This window comes from Ranitomeya imitator, chromosome 1 (genome assembly GCF_032444005.1).
Source record: "Ranitomeya imitator isolate aRanImi1 chromosome 1, aRanImi1.pri, whole genome shotgun sequence".
Classification (NCBI taxonomy): domain Eukaryota; kingdom Metazoa; phylum Chordata; class Amphibia; order Anura; family Dendrobatidae; genus Ranitomeya; species Ranitomeya imitator.
In genome coordinates, this window is record NC_091282.1 from 406,661,809 (window position 1) to 406,674,512 (window position 12,704).

The window sequence follows — 12,704 nt, forward strand, 5'->3', positions numbered from 1 at the left end:
CAGAACTTTACAGTATTGCACATATTATCAGTATGTCTTTGGAATGTGGGAGGAAACCAGAGTACCCGGAGGAAACCTACGCAAACACGGGGAGAACGTACAAACTCCTTGCAGATGTTGTGCCCATTGGTTCCCACAACACAAAGTGCCAAATGTCCCTGGGCCATCAGTACCATGCACACACCGCTTAAGAGAGACTAGGATTGCTACCGTGAACTGTGCCCTGATCCCCTGGTCCATGTCTGCCGAGCTACGTTAGGTTCTGACAACTCTGCTAACTGTGCTGTTCTTCCTTTGCTGGACCCCGCACCAAAGAACCCGCGAAAGACACCGCAGACTAACCGTTGACGCCAGGACCCCGCTCATCGACGTCACCAGGACTACACCGGACATACTATACGCTAACCATTGTTAGCGCCATTCTCTATCCTGTGGACCTTGCATACTGGATGTCGTCAGGACTGGAAAGGTTATACTGTGAACCCTGTTGCTTTTGTCACACCTTGCATTTCCCCAAACTGCTTATCCTTTATTCCTTTATATCCCTGTTTCCCCATCCTCCTCCCTGCGTGGCGTATACACATGTTAGAAGTAAAACCATTAACCACTGCTCTGCCTCTGGTCCGTTACTGCATCCCGCAACCTGCTCACATAGACATAAGTTCATTTCTTGATATACTCTTTCCCATCTGGTATCCTCAATGTATCGACCTATGACTATTTTCTCACTCCCGAAGTCTGAAATAGTGATCTTTGCTTGTTTGTCAAAAGCGTCTTCACTGGAACATATATGTTTGATCCTCAAATGTTGACCAATTGGAATACCATGAATAGTTGACCCAGAGGTGGCTTTAATAATGTTAATGTAAACGCCTTCTAAGAGCTTCAGAAGGAGGCTCTGTAAGATTACATACAGTGGGGGAAATAAGTATTTGATCCCTTGCTGATTTTGTACATTTTCCCACTGACAAAGACATGAACAGTCTATAATTTTAAAGGTAGGTTAATTTTAACATTGAGAGATAGAATATCAAAAATAAAATCCAGAAAATCACATTGTATAAATTATATAAATTTGCATTTTGAAGTGAGAAATAAGTATTTGATCCCTCTGGCAAACAAGACTTATTACTTGGTGGCAAACCCCTTGTTGGCAAGAACAGCAGTCAGACATTTTTGGCAGTTGATGAGGTTTGCGCACATGTTAGGAGGAATTTTTGTCCAGTCCTCTTTGCAGATCATCTCTAAATCGTTAAGATTTTGAGGCTGTTACTTGGCAACTCAGAGCTTCAACTCTCTTCATAAGCTAGCGGTGTGGCTGTTTCAAGATGCACAATAAGGAGGCAATTGAAAAAAAAATGGGCTGCATGATCGAGTCACCACAAGACAGCCATTACTGCGCAAATGTCACAAAGTATCTCGCCTACAATACGCAAAACAGCACAGAGATAAACCTCAAAACTTCTGGAACAAGGTAATTTTGAGTTATGAGACCAAAATTTAAACGTTACATTAAAACCATAAACGTTACATTTGGAGAGTGGTCAACAATGATAAAAGGAACATCATTCCCACTGTAAAGCACGGAGGTAGATCGCTGATGTTTTGGGGATGTGTGAGCTAGAGAAGGCACTGAAAACTTGGTCAAAGTTGAAGGAAAGAATGAATGCACGTTATCAGCAAATACTGGAGGCAAATTTGCACTCATCAGCCCAGAAGATGCACATGGGACGTACTTTGAAGCTCCAACTTTACAACAATCCAAAACAAAAGACCAAGTAGACCTGTCATTGGCTACAGTAGAACAAAGTGAAAGTTCTGGAGTGGCCATCTCAGTTGTTGTGAATTCTGCTTTTGGGCTCCCTCCGGTGGTTGTAGAGGGTAATGCAGTTGTGCCTGGACTGCAGGATTGGACAGGTGTATCTGCTAATTGCAAAGCTGACTGGGGTATTTAGCTTTGCAGGACTCATTATTCCCTACTAGTTGTCAATGTTCCTTTGGAAGTGTTGGTCCTGCCTGGCCTCTCCTGCTTGCTGCCAATTCAGCAAAGATAAGCGTTTGCTTCATTTTGTTTTAGACACACTGCTGTGTGTTTATTTTCTGTGCTATCTTGTTTCTATTTTGTTCCTGCTAGACTGTGCCTGATGTTTTTCTCAGTCTAGTTGGATTTGCTGGAGTCGCAGATATACTCTCCACATCTTTAGTTAGGTGGTGGAGTTTTTGTATATTTCTGCTGTGGATATTTTGTAGTGTTTTATGCTGACCGTACTTTCCTTTCCTATCTAGGTAGTAGTGGCCTCCTTTGCTTATCCCTGTTTTCAGTCTGCGTGTGTCTTTTCCTCTCCTACTCACAGTCATTATTTGTGGGGGGCTGTCTATCCTTTGGGGGTCTACTCTGAGGCAAGAGAGTTTTCCTATTTCCATCTTTAGGGATATTTAGTTCTCCGGCTGTGTCGAGGTGTCTAGGTCTGGTTAGGCACACCCCACGGCTACTTCTAGTTGCACTGATAGGATCAGGGTTTGCGGTCAGTATAGTTACCACTGCTCCAGCGAAGGTCATTTCATGCTGCTCCAAGGCCACCTGATCATAACACTCAGTCTCCTGACCTCAATGTCATTGAACCACTCTGGGGAGAGCTCAAGCACGCAGTTCTTGCTAGACAGCCCAGGAATTTACAGGAATTGGAATTTTGCCAAGAAGAGTGGTCAGCTTCACCATCTGAGCAAATAAAGAACCTCATCCACAACCACCACAAAAAACTTCAAACTGTCATTGATGTTAGAAGGGGAAATATACGGTATTAAGAAATGGGTTATGTGAACTTTTGATCAGGGTCATTTGGATATTTTGGCTTGTCATTATCATTTAAAAAGAGAAAACACAGTAGTTTGGCAATAAATGGCTTCACCCAACCACTAACCATAAGTGGAGAAAAAGTTTTGGTGTTATCATTCATATTCTCTGAAAAAAGGCCAAGAAAGCAAACATTCTGCCGGGGTATGTAAACTTTTGAGCACAACTGAATTTATACATTTATTGGTCTATTTGATAGATGTATGCTACATTTCATTTTATAGGTAACTGGTGTAATGAGAACACGGCCATTAACCCCTCCCACATATACAGTGGGGCAAAAAAGTATTTAGTCAGTCAGCAATAGTGCAAGTTCCACCACTTAAAAAGATGAGAGGCGTCTGTAATTTACATCATAAGTAGACCTCAACTATGGGAGACAAACTGAGAAAAAAAAATCCAGAAAATCACATTGTCTGTTTTTTTATCATTTTATTTGCATATTATGGTGGAAAATAAGTATTTGGTCAGAAACAAACAATCATCTCAATACTTTGTAATATATCCTTTGTTGGCAATAACAGAGGTCAAACGTTTTCTGTAAGTCTTCACAAGGTTGCCACACACTGTTGTTGGTATGTTGGCCCATTCCTCCATGCAGATCTCCTCTAGAGCAGTGATGTTTTTGGCTTTTCGCTTGGCAACACGGACTTTCAACTCCCTCCAAAGGTTTTATATAGGGTTGAGATCTGGAGACTGGCTAGGCCACTCCAGGACCTTGAAATGCTTCTTACGAAGCCACTCCTTCGTTGCCCTGGCGGTGTGCTTTGGATCATTGTCATGTTGAAAGACCCAGCCACGTTTCATCTTCAATGCCCTTGCTGATGGAAGGAGGTTTGCAATCAAAATCTCACGATACATGGCCCCATTCATTCTTTCATGTACCCGGATCAGTCGTCCTGGCCCCTTTGCAGAGAAACAGTCCCAAAGCATGATGTTTCCACCACCATGCTTTACAGTAGGTATGGTGTTTGATGGATGCAACTCAGTATTCTTTTTCCTCCAAACATGACAAGTTGTGTTTGTACCAAACAGTTCCAGTTTGGTTTCATCAGACCATAGGACATTCTCCCAAAACTCCTCTGGATCATCCAAATGCTCTCTAGCAAACTTCAGACGGGCCCGGACATGTACTGGCTTAAGCAGTGGGACACGTCTGGCACTGCAGGATCTGAGTCCATGGTGGCGTAGTGTGTTACTTATGGTAGGCCTTGTTACATTGGTCCCAGCTCTCTGCAGTTCATTCACTAGGTCCCCCCGCGTGGTTCTGGGATTTTTGCTCACCGTTCTTGTGATCATTCTGACCCCACGGGGTGGGATTTTGCATGGAGCCCCAGATCGAGGGAGATTATCAGTGGTCTTGTTTGTCTTCCATTTTCTAATTATTGCTCCCACTGTTGATTTCTTCACTCCAAGCTGGTTGGCTATTGCAGATTCAGTCTTCCCAGCCTGGTGCAGGGCTACAATTTTGTTTCTGGTGTCCTTTGACAGCTCTTTGGTCTTCACCATAGTGGAGTTTGGAGTCAGACTGTTTGAGGGTGTGCACAGGTGTCTTTTTATACTGATAACAAGTTTAAACAGGTGCCATTACTACAGGTAATGAGTGGAGGAAAGAGGAGACTCTTAAAGAAGAAGTTACAGGTCTGTGAGAGCCAGAAATCTTGATTGTTTGTTTCTGACCAAATACTTATTTTCCACCATAATATGCAAAAAAAATGATAAAAAAAACAGACAATGTGATTTTCTGGATTTTTTTTCTCAGTTTGTCTCCCATAGTTGAGGTCTACCTATGATGTAAATTACAGACGCCTCTCATCTTTTTAAGTGGTGGAACTTGCACTATTGCTGACTGACTAAATACTTTTTTGCCCCACTGTACATCATATGTGTACATTTATTGTGAACTTCAATTTTTCTGTGCATTGCTCCCCACCATTTTAATATATTTTAATTGTATGGATTAATAAAACCTATACCTTTTAATATACTTTTATGTTTTGTCTGTAGTCATTTACTCTTTTGTGTAGTCATCTACTGTTTTATTTTATATCAGATGTCAGCCGAGGAAGAAATTTAATTGAAATGGAACAACCCCTTTAAGGCTATACTGTATAATAAGTATACAGGTTCAGAAACAGACATAATAAGGCCCCTGTGCAAGAACTTGGGCCATGTGCAGTCAATAGCTCGTGATTATGCACTATTCCACCTGCTTTGGAGCTAGAAGTGGCCCTGTTAGCCACACAGTAAGATGCCACCTGTTATGACCTGGTGGTAAGGACAATAATGGACCTGATGGTTAAGAGCACACGGAATGACCTGATAGTTACTAATAATATAGGACGAGCTCTGAGACGTGGGAACTCTGCTGACCGCAATCCCTAATCCTATCACACACACTAGAAATAGCCGTGGATTGCTCCTAACACTCCCTATGCAACTTGACACAGTCTAAGAAACTAGCTAGCCCTAGAGATAGAAAAATAAAGCCTACCTTGCCTCAGAGAAATTCCCCAAAGGAAAAGGCAGCCCCCCACATATAATGACTGTGAGGAAAGATGAAAATTACAAACACAGAGATGAAATAGATTTAGCAAAGTGAGGCCCGACTTACTGAACAGACAGAGGATAGGAAAGGTAACTTTGCGGTCAGCACAAAAAACTACAAAAAGACCACGCAGAGGGCGCAAAAAGACCCTCCGCACCGACTCACGGTGCGGAGGCGCTCCCTCTGCGTCCCAGAGCTTCCAGCAAGCAAGACAAAATCAAAATAGCAAGCTGGACAGAAAAATAGCAAACCAGAGAAAAACAAGCAGGAACTTAGCTTCTGCTGGGAAGACAGGTCACAAGAACGATCCAGGAGAGAACTAGACCAATACTGGAACATTGACAGGTGGCATGGAGCAATGATCTAAGTGGAGTTAAATAGAGCAGCCAGCTAACGAATTAACCTTGTCACCTGTGGAAGGAAACTCAGAAGCCGCAGCTCCACTCACAACCACCAGAGGAAGCCCATGGACAGAACCAGCCGAAGTACCATTCATGACCACAGGAGGGAGCTTGCCAACAGAATTCGCAACAGCCACCACAACCCCCGCTCACACACAGTATGAGCGCCCCATGCACCCCCTCCACACACACAGTATGAGTGCTCCACAGCCAGCACACACACACAATATGAGCACCCCATAGCCCCCACACAAAGTATGAGTGCCCCATAGCCCCTACACACACAGTATGAGTGCCCCATGCACCCCCTCCACACACACAGTATGAGTGCTCCACAGCCAGCACACACACACAATATGAGCGCCCCATAGCCCCGCACACACACAGTATGAGTGCCCCATAGCCCCCACACACACAGTATGAGTGCCCCATGCACCCCCTCCACACACACAGTATGAGTGCTCCACAGCCAGCACACACACACAATATGAGCACCCCATAGCCCCCACACACAGTATGAGCGCCCCATAGCCCCCACACACAGTATGAGCGCCCCATAGCCCCCACACACAGTATGAGCGCCCCATGCACCCCCTCCACACACACAGTATGAGTGCTCCACAGCCAGCACACACACACACACACACAATATGAGTGCCCCATAGCCCCCATACACAGTATGAGTGCCCCATAGCCCCCATACACAGTATGAGCGCCCCATAGCCCCCATACACAGTATGAGTGCCCATGCTCCCCTCCACATGCACCATATGAGCGCCACATAGCCCCGCACACACACAATATGAGCGCCCCATAGCCCCCACACAGAGTATGAATGCCCATGCTCCCCTCCACATGCACCATATGAGCGCCCCATAGCCCCCCACACAGTACGATGCAACCACAGTTCCACACACTGTATGATGCCCCTATAAGTACTGACTGACAAAATAAATACCTCTCCCTGTTCCCACAATGCTCTGCTTTGACTTGTGTGGATTGAGGCTCCGCTTAGGTGTGATCGAGTGACATAATGGAACCTGCTGGACACGCGGATGGTGGCAATATACTACGTGACTGGGCAATATACTACGTGGCTGGGCAATATACTACGTGACTGAGCAATATACTACGTGACTGGGCAATATACTACGTGGCTGGGCAATATACTACGTGACTGGGCAATGTACTACGTGGCTGGGCAATATACTACGTGGTTGGGCAATATACTTCGTGACTGGGCAATATACTACGTGGCTGGGCAATATACTACGTGGGCTGTGCAATATACTACGTGACTGGGCAATATACTACGTGGTTGGGCAATATACTTCGTGACTGGGCAATATACTACGTGGCTGTGCAATATACTACGTGGCTGGGCAATATACTATGTGGCTGGGCAATATACTATGTGGCTGGGCAATATACTACGTGGCTGGGCAATATACTACGTGGCTGTGCTGTATATTACGTGACTGTGCAATATACTACGTGGCTGGGCAATATACTACGTGACTGGGCAATATACTACGTGGCTGGGCAATATACTACGTGACTGGGCAATACACTACGTGACTGGGCAATATACTACGTCACTGGACAATATACTACGTCACTGGGCAATATACTACGTGGCTGGGCAATATACTACGTGGCTGGGCAATATACTACATGACTGGGCAATATACTACGTGGATGGGCAATATACTACGTGGTTGGGCAATATACTTCGTGACTGGGCAATATACTACGTGGCTGGGCAATATACTACGTGGCTGGGCAATATACTACGTGGGCTGTGCAATATACTACGTGACTGGGCAATATACTACATGACTGAGCAATATACTACGTGGCTGGGCAATATACTACGTGACTGGGCAATATACTACGTGGCTGGGCAATATACTACGTGGCTGGGCAATATACTACGTGACTGGGCAATATACTACGTGACTGGGCAATATACTACGTGACTGGGCAATATACTACGTGACTGGGCAATATACTACGTGGCTGGGCAATATACTACGTGACTGGGCAATATACTACGTGGCTGGGCAATATACTACGTGACTGGGCAATATACTACGTGACTGGGCAATATACTACGTGACTGGGCAATATACTACATGGTTGGGCAATATACTTCGTGACTGGGCAATATACTACGTGGCTGGGCAATATACTACGTGGGCTGTGCAATATACTACGTGACTGGGCAATATACTACATGACTGGGCAATATACTACGTGGCTGGGCAATATACTACGTGGCTGGGCAATATACTACGTGACTGGGCAATATACTACGTGACTGGGCAATATACTACGTGGCTGGGCAATATACTACGTGGCTGGGCAATATACTACGTGACTGGGCAATATACTACGTGACTGGGCAATATACTATGTGACTGGGCAATATACTACGTGGCTGGGCAATATACTACGTGACTGGGCAATAAACTACGTGGCTGGGCAATATACTACGTCACTGGGCGACATACTACGTGACTGGGCAATATACTACGTGGTTGGGCAATATACTACGTGACTGGGCAATATACTACGTGGCTGGGCAATATACTACGTCACTGGGCAATATACTACGTGACTGGGCAATATACTACGTGACTGGGCAATATACTACGTGGCTGGGTAATATACTACGTGACTGGGCAATATACTACGTGGCTGGGCAATATACTACGTGGCTGGGCAATATACTACGTGTCTGGGCAATATACTACGTGGCTGGACAATATACTATGTGGGCTGTGCAATATACTAAGTAGCTGGGCAATATACTACGTGACTGGTCAATATACTATGTGGATGGGCAATATACTACGTGGCTGGGCAATATACTACGTGGCTGGGCAATATACTACGTGGCTGGGCAATATACTACGTGGCTGGGCAATATACTACGTGGCTGGGCAATATACTATGTGGATGGGCAATATACTACGTGACTGGGCAATATACTACGTGGCTGGGCAATATACTATGTGGATGGGCAATATACTACGTGGCTGGGCAATATACTACGTGGCTGGGCAATATACTACGTGGCTGGGCAATATACTACGTGGCTGGGCAATATACTACGTGGCTGGGCAATATACTATGTGGATGGGCAATATACTACGTGACTGGACAATATACTACGTGACTGGGCAATATACTATGTGGATGGGCAATATACTACGTGGCTGGGCAATATACTACGTGGCTGGGCAATATACTACGTGGCTGGGCAATATACTACGTGTCTGGGCAATATACTACGTGGCTGGACAATATACTACGTGGCTGGACAATATACTATGTGGGCTGTGCAATATACTATGTGACTGGACAATATACTACGTGGCTGGGCAATATACTACGTGACTGGGCAATATACTACGTGGCTGGACAATATACTACGTGGCTGGACAATATACTATGTGGGCTGTGCAATATACTATGTAACTGGACAATATACTACGTCGCTGGGCAATATACTACACGACTGGGCAATATACTACGTGACTGGACAATATACTACGTGACTGGGCAATATACTATGTGGATGGGCAATATACTACGTGGCTGGGCAATATACTACGTGGACTGTGCAATATACTACGTGGCTGGGCAATATACTACGCGACTGGACAATATACTACGTGACTGGACAATATACTACGTGGACTGTGCAATATACTACGTGGCTGGGCAATATACTACGCGACTGGACAATATACTACGTGACTGGGCAATATACTATGTGGATGGGCAATATACTACGTGACTGGGCAATATACTACGTGGCTGGGCAATATACTGTGTGGCTGGGCAATATACTACGTGGCTGGGCAATATTCTACGTGGACTGGACATACATATTCTAGAATACCCGATGCTTTAGAATCGGGCCACCATCTAGTGCTTAATTTATAACACTCTAGAGAAAATAAGGAAAAAAAAGTGCAAACTATAATTCCAAGGTTATTTACTGCTCTGACATGTGCTTGGGCACAAGGGGTGCGGTACCGGGGGGCAGCCATAGCATGCTTAGTACCTTGCCAGGGTGCTGCCCCCACAGACATTTTTTTCAGTGGTCGCGGGTCTTAGGCCAAGGACCTCGTACACACTCTCTAATGATCACATAGTAGATTCAGCACAGTTTCGGCAGGACACGTGGTATAACACTGTATACCCACTCCACCCGACGAATCATCACCCGCGTGCTTATTTCCTCAATCGTTACCACGTATCAGCAGTACCTCGTTATGACCGCTAGGGGCGATGTGCGCTAGGATTTCGCTTTTTTGTAACTTTTGACCAGACAAGGCTCCCGTAGACAGGCGGCGGAGCGGGCGGTTCGTAACGTTCTTCTCCGTCTCCAAGACAACGAGTGGAAACAGAACAGGAGATCACGGCCGGAGGAAAACAGCGCTATTGTCCATCCTGTGAGACCGGTGAGTGGAGCCCGTGATAGCTGCGCTGTTCTATCACTCCTATAGGTGTCCTCCCTACAGTCTCTTTTATGGGAGTCCAAGCACAGAGAAGCCTAGATGTGAGGCACGTCAGAGTCTGGCATTGGTGGCCGATCAGTCCCTGAACGATCACCATGTGCAGTACTGATAGATCTCCACTCACACCAGGGGTTGTGGACCCCCACGAATGACTCCGGCATAATAGACGAGATTGTGTGCGGACCCCCGGGCAATGATCTCCTCCGTACAGCACTTTCCGCTGCCTTCAGATATGTATGGAGGCGATCCGTGGAAAAAAATGTTCTTTCTATTATATTTTGTGGCGTTTGTGTCGAATTGTGTTATTCTTGTCCCCAAAAGATGTCTACGTTTCCCCCCATTTTTCTCAATGGGAGACGTATTGAAGGTGCTCTTCCTGCGGCATCCGCCAATCATCTGAGTCAGAAATTTTGGGAAAAGCCGTATCCAGGCGCGTTACGTCTGCCCAGTAACCTGGCAAGTCTTCAGATATTCTCATTAACCCTTAGTGCAACTCCGAGAAAAAACAATTATACTCACACAATGACAAATTCATGTTTTTACAACCAAGTCCAATATTCCCTTGAGCCCCCTTACTCTTATTGACCGGGAGTTTTACAGATAATACAGAAGTGGTGCATATGTTTCTATTATACTTTTCCTTTACTTGTTCCACTCCTGGTTTTCTCTTACAGATACTGAGGTAAAAAATGCACCAAATACTGATAGTGAGAATGTGGCCTATAAGCTAGCTTAGAAAATAATGGGAAAAAGAAACCTAAATATAGACATAGATGGATTTAGATGACGCTTACATCGAAAATGATAAGTGAGTATACAGACGAAACAGTTGTGGCTCACATCGTGTCTGCTGCTTTCTGCAGTGATACATTTTGCCTGCCTGTTTTATCACAGCAGTGAGTGGTTCTGCCACCGTCAACAGTCATGTAAGCTCATCATAAATCAAGTCAGTAACATAGGAGCTCTAGCCGTCACTGAGCTTACATGTCACTCACTTGATGTGTGATGAGCTCAGAGGACTGGTGACGGCAGCAGAAACACTCATTCCTGTGATAAAACAGGCCAGACAAATGTTTTACCGCAGAAAGTAGCAGTTGTACCTCCCTGGTGTTTCGTCTGTATCTTATAAGTGACCAATGCTTTCCTCCCTGGCCAGGAGCTGTGGTATGTGACGACCATGAACTGGAGCAGCACTGCACGGTCGTACACAGTCATTACATAGCAGGGGCACATTTTTTAACACATTCAATTGTGGAACTTTTAATATTGCATGATCTATTGATTAAAATGTACTGTCTATGTGGGACATCTCCTTTAAGGGTCTGTACGAAATTCTGTTTATTTCCTTTTAGGAATAAATGATCCTTTGCATCAGTAATCTAGATGGAAGCACATGGGCTGCATGGATTGGTGTCCATTTTTTTAAAATGAAAAAAAGGTCCTGCATGTTTCCAAAAAAGACCCCGGATGCAGCTCCAAATGATCAGTGTAACCCCTCTGCTTCTGTATGCAGAACTGATGTTACAACTCACTCCATTTGTCTGAACGGGCAGGTGAATGTAGCCCTACCTATGGGCAGGTGAATGGAGCCCTATGGGCGGGTGAATGGAGCCCTACCTATGGGCAGGTGAATGGAGCCCTGCGGGCGGGTGAATGGAGCCCTATGGGCGGGTGAATGGAGCCCTACCTATGGGCAGGTGAATGGAGCCCTGCGGGCGGGTGAATGGAGCCCTACGGGCGGGTGAATGGAGCCCTACGGGCGGGTGAATGGAGCCCTACAGGCAGGTGAATGGAGCCCTACGGGTGGGTGAATGGAGCCCTACGGGGCGGGTGAATGGAGCCCTACGGGCGGGTGAATGGAGTTCTGCGAGTGGGTGAATGGAGCCCTACGGGCGGGTTAATGGAGCCCTACGGGCGGGTGAATGGAGCCCTACGGGCGGGTGAATGGAGCCCTACAGGCGGGTGAATGGAGCCTTACGGGTGGGCGAATGGAGCCCTACAGGCGGATGACTGGAGCCCTGTGAGCCGGGAATGGAGCCCTACAGTCAGGTGAATGGAGCCCTACGGGCGGGTGAATGGAGCCCTACAGGCGGTTGAATGGAGCCTTATGGGCGGGTGAGAGGAGCCCTACAGGCGGATGAATCGAGCCCTGTGAGCAAGGAATGGAGCCCTACAGTCAGGTGAATGTAGCCCTACGGGCGGGTGAATGTAGCCCTACCTATGGGCAGGTGAATGGAGCCCTGTGGGCGGGTGAATGGAGCCCTATGGGCGGGTGAATGTAGCCCTACCTATGGGCAGGTGAATGGAGCCCTGCGGGCGGGTGAATGGAGCCCTACGGGCGGGTGAATGGAGCCCTACGGGCGGGTGAA

At 46.2% G+C, this 12,704-nt stretch overlaps 1 protein-coding gene across 1 annotated transcript in view; it reads left to right on the top strand.

Annotated features, from left to right (window-relative positions):
- The first annotated feature begins 10,156 nt into the window (after positions 1-10,156).
- The window catches only part of KIF27 (kinesin family member 27), a 110,550-nt gene continuing 108,002 nt past the window's right edge, over positions 10,157-12,704 (top strand). Inside the window, exon 1 of the mRNA XM_069762724.1 lies at positions 10,157-10,278. The gene's annotated coding sequence lies outside the window, so the exon portion shown is untranslated. The remainder of the gene's footprint in view (positions 10,279-12,704) is intronic.